The sequence below is a fragment of the Notamacropus eugenii genome, chromosome 1, assembly GCF_028372415.1.
Source record: "Notamacropus eugenii isolate mMacEug1 chromosome 1, mMacEug1.pri_v2, whole genome shotgun sequence".
Lineage (NCBI taxonomy): Eukaryota > Metazoa > Chordata > Mammalia > Diprotodontia > Macropodidae > Notamacropus > Notamacropus eugenii.
The window spans coordinates 617,169,690-617,186,639 of NC_092872.1; the positions used below are offsets into that span (position 1 = coordinate 617,169,690).

At 38.8% G+C, this 16,950-nt stretch overlaps 1 protein-coding gene across 16 annotated transcripts in view; it reads right to left on the bottom strand.

The window, feature by feature from the left end:
• Window positions 1-16,950, bottom strand: part of CSGALNACT1 (chondroitin sulfate N-acetylgalactosaminyltransferase 1) — a 409,995-nt gene that overhangs the window by 345,090 nt on the left and 47,955 nt on the right. For 8 of the 16 annotated variants that reach the window (XM_072634991.1, XM_072634995.1, XM_072634996.1 and 5 more), the window contains one exon: window positions 8,742-8,885. The exons of the other annotated variants lie outside the window; for them this stretch is intronic. The gene's annotated coding sequence lies outside the window, so the exon portion shown is untranslated. The remainder of the gene's footprint in view (window positions 1-8,741; window positions 8,886-16,950) is intronic. 16 annotated transcript variants of the gene reach the window in all.

The window sequence follows — 16,950 nt, forward strand, 5'->3', positions numbered from 1 at the left end:
GGCCATCTCTTACTATTGGTATGTGCTCCTCTTCTCACTTCTACCTCTTAAAATCCTTCATTTCCAGAACTTTCATTGTGGGCAATCCTTGCCTATGCCCAGATTAGTGATTGCCCCACCCTGACCATCTTCTGGAAAGTCTCACCATTAGACGCTGCTGAGCAAGTACCTTCTCCCAGCACCACGCCCCCTCCCCCCCCATCCACTTCTACCACCTTCCCTCCTAGAACCACAATCCAAACAACTTTGCCATTGCTTCTACAGGGGTACATCGATCTGCTCCCCAACAGACCCATTTACCATCCCAGTAACTTTCTGAACCAATGTGTCCCTCTCTCCCATTATAATGTACGCTACTTCAAGGCAGAGACTGCCTTTGCTTTTGTATTTTATCCCCTTGCCCCCTTATAGCACAGTGTTTGGCATGTGGTAAGCACTTAAGAAATGCTTTTTCATTCATTCATAGTCACTTCTAGGGGAAGCTCCCTCATTAGACTGAGATCTCCCAAAGAGAAGGATCTGTCTTTTGCTCTTCTTTGTATGACAGAACTTACACAGTGCCTGGAATGCTGTTATTGTTGGTGGTAGTAACTGTTTAGTCATTTCATTCGTGTTAGATTCTCTGCTACCTCATTTGGGGTTTTCTTGGCAAAGATACTAGAGTAGTTTGCCATTTCCTTCTCCAGCTCATTTTACATGTGAGGAAATTGAGGTAAACAGGGTTAAGTGACTTGCCCAAAGTCACAGCTAGTCCATGTCTGAGGCCAGATTTGAAAGAAGAATCTGGCACTCTATCCATCACTCTACCTAGCTAGCACATAGTAGGCATTTAATAAATGCTAATCAACTGATTGATTCCCCCTCTAGTTATTAGCGTTCTCTCCCTCCTCAAATAACCTTTCATGTACTTATCTGTTACATGCTGAATATTCTCTCCTGGAGAGTAGAAACTGCTTTTCACTTTCGTCTATGTATCCCCAACAGTTAGCTCAATGCCTTGCACATGGTAGGTATTTAACGAGGGTTGGTTGAATTGAATTATACAGAATTCACGTCCCCAACTCAATGACGTAGAATTTCTGCCAACTATCCAGGAGAATATGAAACTGTTTCCTTACACAGAACTTTTCTTTGGTGTAAGAACAGTCACAATCACCTGGGACTCAGACTCCCAGAGATGAGCCTTTCCACTCAAAGCTCAGAAAGTTTTGGACTACAGACCCGCAGTCCATCACCAGGCCTGTCCTCAAAGCCTTTCCAGTTTGGCAGGGTCTGCCAAAGCCTGCACTTTGCTGACACAGGCTTCCAGAATTCAGGGGCACCTCAAAGCCAGTAGGAAGCAAGCACTGGCAAATGACAAGGCATGGGGGAGGGGGTAGGACACAAAGAGGTAGCATACTACATCCTCAATGTCAAGCTAAGTTACTCAGGCGAAAGCCAGTACAGGGCTCAGGCTAGTGGGACTGGTTAATGGAGAAGGTCCCCAATTCATCTGATACTTCCATAACTTTCTATTTCACTCAGTCCAGGAAGCCAAATCAGGAGACTGTGTTCCAGGAAAAAGATGGGACTCTTGGCAGCTACATACCTAAGATGGTATAAGTACAACACTAGGGAGCTTTATTATTTAGTGACCCCACCACCACCACCTTTTCCTTTTTTGAGGAGAGGGAAGAAACTTTGCCTCCAAATGACAATGAACGAGAATGCTTCATTCCAGGAGAAATCCCAGAGTTACTGAGAATGCTCTAAGAAAACTCAACTCCTTTATTTTAGTCTTTCAAATGAAAAAATCCCAACCAGATGCAACTGCATAAAGAAGGTTGTGTGGTGTTGATGACTTAGGGGTAGAGCCAGGAACAGCAAATGCAATTACTTTCCTGGGTAGACAAGAAATACATTTATACATATTACATGCTACACTACAGCTCCTGGAAACATTCAGCTAGTCATCATGAAGTATTTTAGCATAGGAACCAGCACAGGGCTTCCTTAAATGTTAAGTAAACTGCTGGTGGCGATCAACTGCTCTAATGTGTATTATACAGTCCTTTCCACTTTTCACTAAAGAAAATGTGTAGGAAGAGATCCCTAGAAACAAATTTGAATTGAGCAGCAGCCTAGGATAAGGAAAAGAGAGCTGAATTCAGACTTATGAGAGATCTATGTCTGACTCTTACCTCTGACATTTACTAGCTGTGGGACTGTAGACAAGTTGTTTAACCCTTGTTGTAAAACCCTTGTGTTTAAACCTTGTGTTTAACCCTTGTTAGTTTCCTCATCTGTAAAATGGGGTCAATAATAACTAAGCTCTCCTTTCATGAGATTTTTGTGACAATCAAATAAAATCATGAATCCTATATCATACTGCATAAAACATGTACAATCCTAAATCCTCAAAAAATAACAATAAAATTTATTATTTTGTTATTTAGTCATTTCGGTTGTGTCTGACTCTTCATGACTGAAATTTGGGTCATGCTTTCATACATACACATATATACATTTGCTGGCAATATAGGACCTTTAAAGTCTTTAAAAATTTATATTCAGAGACTTCCAGTTCATTTTTCATTTTATTAAGAAGAAACAGATGAAGGAAATGAGGCAGACAAAGGTTTAGTAACTTGCCTAGAGTCTCACAGCTAGTTAATTGTCTAAGGCTGAATTTGAACTATCTTTGACAAATATACTGGAGTGGTTTGCCATTTTCTTCTCCAGCTCATTTTACAGATGAAGAAACAGAGGCAAACAGGGTTAAGTGACTTGCCCAAGGTCACACAGCTAGTTAAGTGTCTGAAGCCAGATTTGAATTCACAAAGATGAGACTTCTTGACTGAAGCCCAGCATTCTAAATACTGTGCCACCTTGCTGTCCAATAATAATAATGATGGTTCGTGTTTATTTGAAGCTTTCTGGTTGGCAAAGCACTTTACATCCATTATCTTATTTGATCCTAACAAAAATTCTTTAAGGTAGAAACTAGTTTTTATTGTTCCTATTTTACAGATGAGGAAAGTGAGGCCTAAGAGTTCAAGTCTCTTTATTTGTAAAAGGGGGATAATCATACCTGTGCTGTCTACTTCAGAGAGTTGTTGTGAAAATCAACTAAAATTAGGTTCATAATGCCCTTCATGAACCTTGAAGTGCTATACAAATGTCAGTTATTATAACATTATTATAATTGTGGTCATTATTTAGGTCTACAGCTTATTCCCTCAAGACTGCCTCCCTCCCTGGAAAAATATATGGGGCATGTGAATGAATGGATGGAGCCACTATAACCAACAAAAGAGAAGAAAGTACACAGCTTTTAATTTTGCCTCAATTTTCTCTGCCAAGGAAAGTGATTTTTAGACTAGGAAAGACTAGAGCAAAGTAAATGTAGGCTTAATACAAGCAAACTCTTCCTAACAGAGTAACCCAAAAGTAGGATGGCTAAACTCGGGAGGTAGTGGTCTCTCCTTCACTGGAGTCTACAGCAGAGAGGGGATGACCATTTGCCACAGGAATCTCATCAAGTCCAGGTTCGATGAGATGGCTCCTGAGCTCCCTGCCAACTCTGATAATCACTGAGCTGAGGACTACAGAACACCAACCTAATAAGGTGATTTCAGTCATGGCTGACTCTTCATGACCCTGTTGGGGGTTTTTCTTGGTGCCACCTAGGTGCTCAACAGGTTCTACTACAAGTTTTTTTGCTCAAGTTGAGGATTATTTCTAATGAAATAAAAACAGTATTTTATAGTATTCACAAGATTATTTTCTTGGGAAATCTTGTTACCAGAAGAAAAAACAACCTCATAGATCTTCTACAGCAAGACAAAGAAACTTGCCTATTTAGGAACAGTCTCCCAAAGTTATTGATGTTTTACATGACTTCATATATCATTAAAAGAAAAAGAACATGAGTTGAAAGCTTTCCTCTCCCCCTCACCCATTTCAGTGCAGAGGACTCTGTAATATGTTTAGATGTTCTGGGCAGGCAGCATTCAGAGAAAAAAAGAAAAAAAAATCAAACACACTACTTGAGCTTCCATCTTGTCATAAAGCCATTAGAGCTAATGAAAAATGATGGCATTGTTAAGTTTTATTTATAGTTTCTTCTTAATAAAATGAAAAATGAACTGGAAGACTCGGGATATAAATTTTTAAAGACTTTAAAGGTTGCATATCACCAGCAAATGTATATATGTGTGTATATGTATGTATGAAAGCTTAAGACTTATGGAAGGAAGGAAGGAAAAAAGGAGAGAGAGAGAGAGAGAGAGAGAGAAAGGAAGGAAGGAAGGAAGGAAGGAAGGAAGGAAGGAAGGAAGGAAGAAAGAAAGAAAGAAAGAAAGAAAGAAAGAAAGAAAGAAAGAAAGAAAGAAAGAAAGAAAGAAAGAAAGAAAGAAAGAAAGAAAGAAAGAAGGAAAGAAGGAAAGAAGGAAAGAAAGAAAGAAAGAAGGAAAGAAGGAAAGAAAGAAAGAAAGAAAGAAAAAAAGGAAGAAAGAAAGAAAGAAGGAAAGAAAGAAAGAAAAGGAAGAAGGAAAAGGGGAGGGAGGAAGGAAGAGGGGAGGGAGGAAGGAAGCAAAGAAGGAAGCAAGGAAGGACTGAGAAAGTTGCTTCTGTTCCTGCTACAGCTGAGTTTGGCATTTTCTCTTCTGATGCATCATGAATAGGCAAGCAACAGCCTAGAATTAATGCCACTGAGGACTTTGGAAAATGACAAATTTAGTATGTGGGGATCCTTTTCCTAATCCAATTAACATGCACACAGTTTAGTCAGAACATTACTGAATGGCCAATCAACCCAACAGGAGTCAGATGTCTGATATGTGTGTAGGGTACCTGCCCTCCAATCAAACATTTAGACTCCTCAAGCTCAGACCAGTCAAATTAAATTCAAAATATGCTTTGTGCCCTTCAGCATCTCAACACACTGAAGCTGAATGTCAAGGAAATATTATGACCTCATGGGAACCAAAAGATCATTTGAATTTATGTGGTGTACTTTATTTATCTAAATGTTATTATCTGACTTGATCCTCACAGGGTGGCATTCATTGTCATTTCCATTTCATGGGCTATTTTTAGGAAAGTGTGGCCCAGAGAAGAGATGACTTGTGTCTGGACCCCCAGACAAGGAATAAATATGAATAGGATAATGCTGCCACAAAAAAAAAGACAAAAATATAAAAGATTTAGCATGAACATGGGTAGCCAGGTCACTCAGTGGATAGGGTACTGGGCCTGGAGTTAGAAAGACCAAGTTCAAATTCAGCCTTAGACACATAACTAGCTGTGAGACCCTAGGCAAGTCGCCAAACCTATGTCTGCCTCAGTTCCTTCACTTTTAGAATGGGGATGATAATAGCACCTACCTTCTGGGGTTGTTTGTGAAGATCAAATAAAATAATTGTAAAATATTTAGCATAGTGCCTGGCCCACAGTAAGCACTATATGTTGGTTAGCTATAATTATCGTTATTGTTCACATGAGATAAACTCAATCACCACATACTATGCATTGTTCCTTCTTTGTTTTTGGCTGACTTAAGTCTGTGATGATTTAATCTTTCCTTTGAGGTTGCTGCTCTGTCTTCTGGATTTGTCTACCCTACTGAAATCTCAGACACAATTCTAACATATCATTTTCTTAGCCTCTTGGATGACAGCTGGAATAATTTACTGGGACTTTATTCCCTGGGTGTGGAGTCTCAACCACCTTTAAACACATGAAGTAGGTGTCTTTTTCTCCAAAGGAGCCAGAAACCCAAAAATCTACAATAAGTCATATCAGTTACATTGTAGAGACTATGAAACTGATCTCCCAGCTGCTAGTGCTGGGCTTCAGGGGTTTGGTAGAGATTACCTCCAATTTATACTCTACATATCTTGTTTGTGTATAGTTGTCCACTTGCAGTCTCCCCCATTACACAGTCAGGTCCTTGAGGGCAAGGATGGTCTTTTGCCTTTGTTTCTGTCTAGCATTTAGCACAGTGCCTGGCACATAGCAGGCCCTTAATAAATGCTTACTAACTGATTTCTTATCTCAGCACTATTTGTGACTTTTAAGTGTAGGAAAAACATCTTAACCTCTGTGGCTATGATCCTCTTTATCTCTAACATGAAACTAATGGATCATCATTTATCTCTCTCCCAGGATTATTTCTATTTACCTAAGCATCCCTCCGTCTTTGATGCTGAATCACTATTCTTCATTAACAAAAGACAAAAAAATTGGGGAGAAAGCGATAAAAGAATAAATCAACAAGCATTTGTTAATTTTCTATGCTCATGAGACACTGTTCTAGGCACATGGAATACAAAGTCAAAAAAAGAAAAGAAACAGTGTCTGTTCTCAAGGAGCTTATACTCTAAGGTCTACGTGGACACCGCTCTGTTGGGGCAGGAAAGAAGAGAACAGGTAATAACACTAGGAGATGAGAATGGTGTTAGAGAAGAAAAACAAGAAACTCCTGTCAGCCCAGGCCTCAGTGTGCTCAGTGGAATAAGAGGTTGTCATCTACCCTAAGGGTTATTAGGGTGAATGAAGCTGGGAGCTGCAGGAGGGAGAGATCTGTAACACTCACTGTGAAAATCGAGGTGAGAAGTTAGGAAGGTTAAATAGAGTAGGATTTCCAGACAGCAATGAGAACCCAGCTGAGGTTATAATGTACAATAAATTTATAACTGATAAAATCAGTTCCATTTTAAGACTTCTTGCAGTGATTTTTGACATTCTATGAGCAAGGCTAAAGGCATAAACTGGTTAGTAGTGATCCAGAGTTCAGAATCAGCAATGTGGAAACTGCAGGACAGATGTCCATCAACTGATCAACCACATGACAGCCAGTGTGCTAGGCCCCAGAGATAAGAAAGAGAAGGAGAAGGAGGTGAAAGCTGTGGAAGAAGAAGAAGAAGGAGGAGGAGGAGAAGGAGGAGGAGGAGGAGAAGAAGACAGCCCATGCCTTCAAGGAGTTTATATTCTACTGGGGCAGGAAAGAAGGAAATACAAGGTGAGAGAACCAGTAAAGGCTTCACGTACAAGACTGCCCTTGAACTGAGCTATGAAGGAAATTCTAGACTCTCAGAGGGTAAAGAGGAAGTGCATTCTAAGCATGGGATCCTCCACAAAGGCAAAAAGATGAGACACGAAATAGCATATGTTAGGGACAGCAAGTAAGACACTTTAGATGGATGGTAGCCTGAGTGAGGAGGAATAATTTGTATTAAGTCTGGGAAGGTTAGCTGGAGCCAGACCAGAAGGGAAAGGGCTTTGAATTGCAAACAGAAAAATTTGTATTTGATCCTGGAGGCAAAAAGAAGGTGAGGTGACTGATGACTTATTAATGAAGTAGATAGAGTATGGAAAAAAGTGAAGCCAGAGGGCAGGAGATCAATAGTGAGGGACAAAGGGACCAGATGCCATGAGAGAATGAAGTGTGTAGGCTGTGCAACTTTATAAAAAACTTTTGCATGTTGTCTCCCCAATTAGACCATGAGCTCTTTGACAGCAGGAATTATGAGGTAGTAGAGCATTCCAGGCATGAGTATAGCCAAGGAGAGTTTTCCCTCCACTTTAGGGTGTAATGGGATACAGAACTAGCCTTAGAGTCAGAAAGATCCAGGTTCAAGTGTCAGTTTTTATATGGATAGTGTCAGTGTGACACTAGGCACAGGTAAAGGCAGTTTCCTCATTTGGAGTTTCCTATGTCAACAATTAACACAGTGCTTGGCACATAACAGGTGCTTAATAAATATTGATTGATTGATACCAGTAAAACCCGGTCCAAAATAAAATTCAATATGAAATTTTATATACATAAAATTATTATGGCTACTTATGGGCCAAAAACTTATGATGTATCTCAACTACTCAGTGCTGCTGGAGCCACATTGATTAGTGATCAGGACACGATCCTAGACAGATGAGCACAACACTTCCACAGTGTTCTCAACAGATCATCATCAATCAACGCTGAAGTCATTGACCATTTACCTCAGATTGAAGTCAATCCCTCCCTAGCTGAAATTCCAACTGAAGAAGAGGTTTGGAATGCCATCAGCAGTTTATATAATGTAGTATATAATGTATACTATATAGTAAGATATGCTATAGTAACCTCTTGGCTTTCTTGGCTTCCTTCAAGTGTTAACTAAAATCCCACCTTCTGCAAGAAACCAGTTTCTCAGTCCTCTTTAATCTGAGACAATCCCCCAATTTATTTCATATTTATATTGTTTGTACAAATTTTTTTGCATGTTGTCTCCCCCATCAGCCCGTGAGCTCCTTGAGAACAGAGACTATTTTTTTTGGCCTTTCTTTGAATCTTTAGTATTTAATAGAGTTCCAGGCAAATAGCAGGCACTGTATAAATGTTAGATGACTGACTGACTGTGATACAGAAACCATCACTTTCTGTAAAGCACAGACTGGAAAACGGCTTTGAACAGCATCTTGAAGGCTCTGTCATATTGTGGACTAAAAGCAGGTGAAATAGTATATTTTCCAAACGTAGCACAAGTGCTTAACATGAATGAAAAAGAATATTTTTGAGAATAGTGTCACAGCCCTCACTGGCAGACCCAAGGAATCACTGCCCCCCACCCTATACACACCCACACCCACCCACACCCACACCCACACCCACACCCACACCCACCCACACACACACACACACACACACACACACACACACACACACACACACACACACACACACACACACACACACACACACACAGTCTGTTTACCAGATCAACAGGCTGAGTCTGCTTTGCTGTTATCAGGAGCAGAGTTTCCCTGAAACCCTCAAGAGGAAGCAACCCTTCCTGAAAGGAAGTCAGCTACTGTTATTCAACTGCAGGCAGAGGCAGCAAGAGCCACAGTGGCTGAATCTGTAAAGAAAAGTTGGGGTTTTTTATTTGTTATTTTTGCAGGTAGCAAAGAAACTCATTTATCCAAATCAATGGCATAACAAAAATCAGAGAGAGTATACATAAGAGAATATATACCAGACAATACAGAGTGAAAACAAAAGAATGCCTTTTGACCCAATGACAAACTTTCTCATATGCAAAAATATGAGTTGAATAAATGATTGCTAAAGTCCCTTTCAGTTCCTGATCCTCTCATCCATAAAGGTAGAATGGTGGGGACCAGGGCGAAGGACAGGAAATCCCTACAACCAGCAAGGAGGAAATAGCATGCTGGAAAACAAGTCATACTGAGGAAATGGGACTCGGGGGAATGGAGGAGGGAGACCTGAAGGGTACAAGTTTTTCCAGTGAATAGGATCAAGGAATCGAGATCAGAGTAAACTGATGCCAAGGAGAAAACCAGTGGCCTCTCCCTCACTGGATGCCTCCAAATGGAGGCCATTGATCAATTCAATAAGCTTTTATTAAGCACCTACTATATGTCAGGCACTTTTTGCTAAGTGTTAGGGACACAAGTCAGAAAAAGATAGTCTCTGCCTTCAAGGAATCTACAATCTAATAGAATAAGACAATACACAAAAAGAAGGTGGGGAAAGCTACCAGCAGGTACCTGGCATGGAGGCATAGTATTCCATGAAAACGAAACCAAGCAAGCAGAGTCACTGATAGAAAATGGAAAAGTTCTGAGGCCTCTATAAACAAAGATTTTTATTCTAATTAGAGGGGGAAAGTAACTGAGAGAGTTGAGAATGTGCTCCAACACCCTAAATTTTTATCAAGGGAAAATAAGTCCAAAAAAGGCACCTTAGAGTCTGAGAGATGCATGAGAATGAGAGTCCTACCCCCTTAGGACATAGGAGAACTGATAATGGAATGATTAGAAATGTCTCAAAACTTCTGTTCTTTTCAACTGGCAAAGCCATCTCCTTTTCTCCCATTGCTGTGTCAGTGAATCAGTGGTCAGTCCTTACCTAAGACACAATCTTCTGAAAAACAAGAGATATTTGATTGTCTTGGTTTGCCATACATACTCACAGAGAGTGATTTGGGAAGGTCTAAAATCTAGGTTATTTAAGCCTATAAATCTACAAAGATAGCTCTAGAGAAATGCAGATGGAGGCTGGCCAAGGTTTGAGATGATAAGCTGTAGCCACAATATTCATAACAAGTGATGAAACCACGAAATTCTGGGTTGGCTGGCTTCAAGATTCTAGGTAGTGGGATCTCCGTGTCTATGACAAAATGCTCTGCATAATTCTACACAATTGAAAGCTCTGATAATTGACTAAGCAACCCAAGGAAAATATCCTTAACAAAGTGCTCACTGCTGGATTTCCTTCAGAAGCTGTCCAATCTGTAGCAACAATATATACCAGGTAAAAATAGCCAAAGGAGAATGCATTCACCTAGTTCTTCACGTCAGCTGAATCAGAGGTGACAAACCTTGATAGTTTGAGTTCCGTGTGTGTATGTGTGTGTGTGTGTGTATGTACTAAGAAGTATACACCTATATTCACACGAAAAAAATCAATTAAAGGTCACACAAAAATAAAAAGCAGTAATTTGGGGGAAGGATGCTAGAAAAATATAAAGTATTCAACTCACCTTTGTAAATTTAGATCAGAAAACATAAAACTGCATCCAATGAATACAACACTAAAAATATGCTTTGAGGCCACGTGAAAAAGGGAAGAGAGAAAGAAACAGAAGAAGACAAAAGGTGAAAAAAGGGATAACAAGGTAAAGGGGAAAGGTTTCTGGATGAGGTAAACTAATCTTGTCAAACACTGTCATTTAATTTGTGAATCTGGGAAAGTCTCAACTTCTCTGGGAATCAGATTCTCCATCCTTAACATGCAGAAAAGAGCAAATAATAAGAAATATTTGTCAAGCATGTACTGTGTCCAAAATGCTGTTCTAAGTGTTTGGAGACAGAAAATTCAGATGAGATATAATCCTTGCCCTGAAGGATATTGCCCTCTCAGAGGAAGAGTCAACACATTGACAAATAGGCATTATCCACGATGTTGTTGTTGAACCATTTTCAGTAGTGTCAGACTCTTTGTGAGCCCATTTGAGGTTTTCTTGGCAAAGATATCAGAGTGGTTTGCCACTTCCTTCTCCAGTTCATTTTACAGATGAGGAAACTGAGGCAAACAGGGCTAAGTGACTTTCCCAGGGTCACATTGTTAGGAAGTGTTTCTGACTCCAAGCCTGGCACTCCATCTTCTGTGCCACCTAGCTGCCCCTATAATCCACAATATCACACGCTAAATACATTGTGCTACATGAAGTCTAAGAAGGAAAGTCATCAGCAACCAAGAAGATCAGAGAAGGTTACTCTCTGAAGAGGTGATAATTGAGTCATACTTTACAAGGTTTTAGAAGACCTGGAGCTCTGCCACTTACTGTGTGTGATATGCAAGCCACATCACATCTAAAACAGGGATAATAATGTGACTTCTACCACCTACCTTCAAGGAAAGAGTAAGAAGAAATAACACTATAACTCTGAGAGTAAATATAAAATATTTTGATTATTCATGTCCTCCTCCTGTATCCCTGAAAGGAGATAAGACTAGACACAGAAATATTTACTCTTTGGAAGCTTAATTTTCCCCACTTGAGAAATATCTCCAGAAGAAAGTCAACATGAAGCCAATTTAACCTTAGAAAATACCAGAAAATTTAAGCATTTAGGATCTTAAAAAAAAAACTTCCTATAAATTAATTCTAATTATTTCCATGTAAAAATATATGATTAGAAAGTTATGGAGATGAATATATTCAGGGAACAAATAGAGTTCTGTAAATCAAGTGTCAAGAAATAATTACAAGCTAGGCAGTACTTTTGTGGTAGCATAGAATTAGAAATAAAATGGGTACCCTCAATTGGGAAATGGCTAAACAAGTTGTGTACATGAATGTATAATAGACTATCACTGAACCATTCAAAACAATAGAGAAGATAAATACAGAAAAGCATGAGAAGACTCCTACAAACTGAAGCAGAGTGAAATAATCAGAACCAGGAGAACAATATACATTGTATCTAAGGCAATGTAAATAGACAGAACAATAATAACAAAATAATGCTGTGAAATTATAATCACTTAGACTTGACCCCAAAGAAGAGCTATGAGAAACCAAGCACCAGGGTTCTTTGTAGAGGTCAGAGGGGCCAATGGATGTGGAATATTATGTGTACTGTCAGACTTTTTCAATATTTTGGTAATAGTTTTCTCCTTTTTGATTATTTATAAGGGATAGTTCTCTTTGTGGGGGAAGCGGAAGAATTTGTAGTAAACTACAGGAAACAGAAAAACAAAAGATGCCAATAAAATAATTTTAAGATATAAATTTAAAGAATTCTGAGAATTGTAAGAAGATTTACATGAAGTAAAACAGGATATAGAAGAGCAAAGAACTCAATATACATAATGACTACAACAATTAAAGAAAAAAATTAAACTGAACACATTATAATGACCATGCTTGAGAAAAAATACCTTACTTACTCCATGACAAAGAGGGGGACTGTGGGTATGGAATATTGCATATAATGTCACTAGCTGGGAGGGGGCAAACATTCAGAATAAGGGTGATGTTAAAAGGCATAATCTAAACTTTAAAGCAAAGAAAAAAATTATTACAGGCTAGAAGTCAATTCAGCAAAGTTGTAGAATTCACCTCCTTATTGAATAGTCTCTCTCCCAATGCAATAAAATTGTCTGTAAACATGTTTACAAAGCACCTTATCTTCTAGAACGTGTTTTCTCTAGAACAAGGTAAGGAAATAAATTATTATTATTCCCATTTTACAAATGAGGAAACTGAGGTCCAGGGTGGCAAAATGATTTGCCCCTAAGTATTAAAGCCAGGATTAAAGCCTAGACTCCTGACTCAAATCCAAGGCTTTGTATTTTAACCTTTCTTTGAATCCCCAGGACTTATCAGAGTGCCTGGCACATAGTAAGTGTTTTAAAAATGCTAATTTGCCAACCAACTGACTTTCTACACCTCATGCTTTCTCTCATTAATTAAAAGTAATTAATTTAAAAAACAATTTAAAGTATTTAAAAGTAATTAATTAAAAGAAACAGTAAGAAAACTTAAAGGTCAGCTTAAAGATAACAAGTTTGTCAGAAATCAGCATTTCATCCTTCTGCTAACTAAGCAAAAATCCTGACTGTCATCACTATGCTCTAGCTAGCCTTTGCTGTAGCATTCTAGAATTTCACCATTTTTCCTAATATAAGTGAAAAGAAGCAATATTCAATGGCTTAAGATTGTCTATTTAACATTCTAATTGCTTTTTAACACAGCTCTGAATTTATTATTAATCTTTTAACTTCATCTTTCAAAAAAGAAATGAATTTGCAAGGCTGCTTAGTAGCATGAATGGAGTGCTGTACTTTGAGTCAATGGACCTGGATTCAAATTACGACTCTACCACTTACTAGTAGTGTAATATTGGACAAATCCCTTAACCCAGGTAGATATAGAAATGGATGGTTCCCTAGGCATGGAGTCAGGAAGACCTGAGTTCAAATTCAGCCTTAGACACTTACTAGCTGTGGGACCCTAGGCAAGTCACTTAATATATATCTGCCTCAGTTTCCCCAAACGTAAAGTAGAGATAATAGCAGCAACTACTTCCCAGGGAGTTTGTGAGGGTTAAATGAGATAGTAGTTGTAAAGCATTTAGCACACAGTAGGCTCTTAATAATGCTTGCTTTTTTCCCTCCTCTCATTTGTAAAATGAGAGATTCAACTAGATATTATCTCTAAGACCTCTTCCAGTTCTGAATCCTGTGAGTACTTCAGCCTGCTGACCCTGAGTGATCTCAAGCAGTAAGCCCCATTTATGTGTCTTATGATTCCCTCAGGACTCTTCTAGTAAATTACCATGTTATTTTTTTAATCTAACCTTACTTATCCATTTTCTGTCCTTAATGTATATCTTTCAAGCCAGGGTGCAATATAACTCTAGGTTCCTGTAAGTCTTTAAAGAGTAATTCATAGTACTTTTGCAAAGCCAGGGCCAATAACGTGCACAGAATAATCATAGAAGCAATGGTTGAGGGGAAAGTTTTAAACTTCATATTTTTATCCTGAAATTTATTATCAGTGACCTTTCCCACAAGGGATAACATTCAGCTTTTGGGAGAAAGAGAGCAAAACGAAAAATGGGAAGGGGATGAAGGAGGGAGGGCCGAAAGAAGAAGAAAACTTTTCCAATTGCAAACATATTGTAAATGCATTCTCTTTGCCTATGAAATAAAGTAGGCCAAATTTTGTGAATTACATGGCAGGAAATAATGGATTTCTGTTTGTCCTGCCTGTTAGAAGGAAAGTGAAAACTTAAAAAACAAAATACCCACTTTAGTTGTTTAAATTGGTACGAGTACCAAAGCTTGATTCTATCTAGCATATTATAATTATGATATATCACATTATTATATAATATTATGTATTCTGTCTTGCATTCCTATCCTGACGACATTTTCCAATGATAAGGGCCCTGGGGGCATGACAGAAGAGTCCAAAGAAATCCATGTTCAGCTAAGTGGCACAGATTATGATAGAGTACCACTGTCAATATTTAAAAACAAATGCAATAAAAATGTGTGTATGTTCAACAACAATTGAATATATGTTCATGCCATTCTTCCAAGGATTACCAGATATTTCCCTAGAACATATTTCCTTCTCCACTCTCTACTGGAAAACTGCACCAGAGTTGAGTTGCACACCACTTCCTCCTCAACTGTCCTTCCCCAGTTCCAGCAATCATGTTTTTCTGCCTTAAAAAATATATATTATTCTCACTTCACTTTTCAAAAGCACTGAAATCCTATGACACTTTTTTTTGATGAAGGGAGAACTAGTGGGCATAAAATTTAAAAATCACTGCCCTACAAAAGGATCATAGAATCTTAAAGCTAACAAGAACCCCATAAACACATCATCAAATTTGGGATCCCACCCGGTAAAGGAACAACAGTAGTAGATGATGTTTCAAAGAACTAAGATGTTTAGCCTGGAGAAAGAAAGGCTCAGGAGGGCTCTGATGGATGTTTTCAAGTATTTAAAGGGTTGTCATGTGAAAGAGGGATTAGCCTTTTTCAAGGAGGTATTGGATTCAAAGGTGGAGGATGGCATCTTCTTGAACTAGTTAACCACAGGGTTAAAAGTACGAAGGGAAGAAAGTGAGACTACATCAGTGGTGATAGAGGGACTAGATATTAAAGTGATGATGAAAAGACCTTTAGGATGAATGAGACACAGTAGGAGATACGGAAAAAGAAGAGGGTGTCATCAGAGAGGGGAATTTCAGAGCTCCAGTTCTTAGGAGACATAAACAATTTTAGAATAGTGAGATATAGGATATGAACACCCTTATTAGTGGCCCAGAGAAAGTAGGCTAGAAGTCAGGAAAATTAATTCAATCAATCAAAAAATAAGCATTTTTCTACCAGAAATCCTTTGGATTTCTTTGTTATGGTTCAATTCTTCATGTTCAACTCTTCATGACCCCATTTGGGGTTTTCTTAGCAAAGATACTGGAGTGGTTTGCCAGTTCCTTCTCCAGCTCATTTTACAGATGAGGAAACTGAGGCAAACAGAGTTAAGTGACTTGCTTGGGATCATACAGCTGGGAAGCGCCTGAGGTTAAATTGAAACTCAAAAAGATGAAACTTTCTGACTTCAAGCCTAGTACTCTATCATCTGTGCCCCTTAGCTGTACATGAATTTCTCTGGACTTTTCTATAATGCCCCCAGAACCCTTATCATTAGGAAATCTCATCAGGATAAGAACATAAGACAGAATATATATAAGAATATAAGACAGAATATAAGACATTACATAATAATTATGTAATAATATAATATACCACAATTATATTATAATATGCAAGATAGAAGCAAGCTTTGGTACCTGTACCTCATCAGAACCCTCTTTTTCTCCAATTGAAGGGTAGAGTCATGAATTCCAAAGCCTCCCTTTAAAGGAAAGCCTCAGGCTGGCTACATCTTCTTTTCTCACCAGGCTGCATGCACTCCCTTCTCCACCTCCCTTCCTTTTTAGTTTCCTTTTATATGTCATCTTCCCCCATTAGATTATAAGATTCTTGAGGGCAGAGACTGTCACAGAGCTTAACACACAGTAGTCATTTAATAAATATTTGTTGACTGACTGATTATTAAGTATTTGTTACCTGCCAAATGTTGCACTAATAGTTGGAGATATAAAGAAAAATGAAAGCATTCTCTTCCCTAAATGGGCTTGACATCCTAAGTCAGGGCACAATAAGGTAAACAGATTGATGGACTGAAATCGCTGCTCATCCACATAAATACCAAAGTCCCTGAGGGTGTGAGCAGGTGGTAGAGGGGAGGTCTGGAAGTGGTATCTGGGAAGGAACATGCTGATATCTGAAGACAACCATCTTGTGCCTTCTCGGGTCTTCTCCATACTAAACAGACCCAGATAGATGCTTTAAAAGACATGCTTTTGCTGTACTAATCCCCTTCCTTTAGACAAACTTCAGTGTTTTCATTCTGCCTTTAAAGTATGAACCAACAGTTCTCAGCAACCAGTCACCCTTTCTCTTCCCAACCAGTAGAGACCCATTCATTGCTTCCCAAACTATGGATTTAATTCATTGTTCACATTACTTTGGGACTCTGCAATTTGCAAAGCCCTTCTCTTGTAATGATCCTATAAAATGGTACAAGTATTATTATCCACATTTTACAGATGAAGAAACTAAACATAAGGGAAAATTTGCTGAGGCAGAAAAAGCACAGGATGGCAGTCATGAGACCTGGATTCAAATCCCAGTTCTGTTACTTACTACCTATATGGCAACCATACTCAAGTCACTTATTTCCTATGGACCTCAGTTACCTCATCTGCAAAGTAAAAGGCTCAGGGACAGCTGACTGGTGTGGTGGATAGAGTAACAACTCTGGAGTCAGGAGGACCTGAGTTCAAATCCTGCCTTAGATATTTACT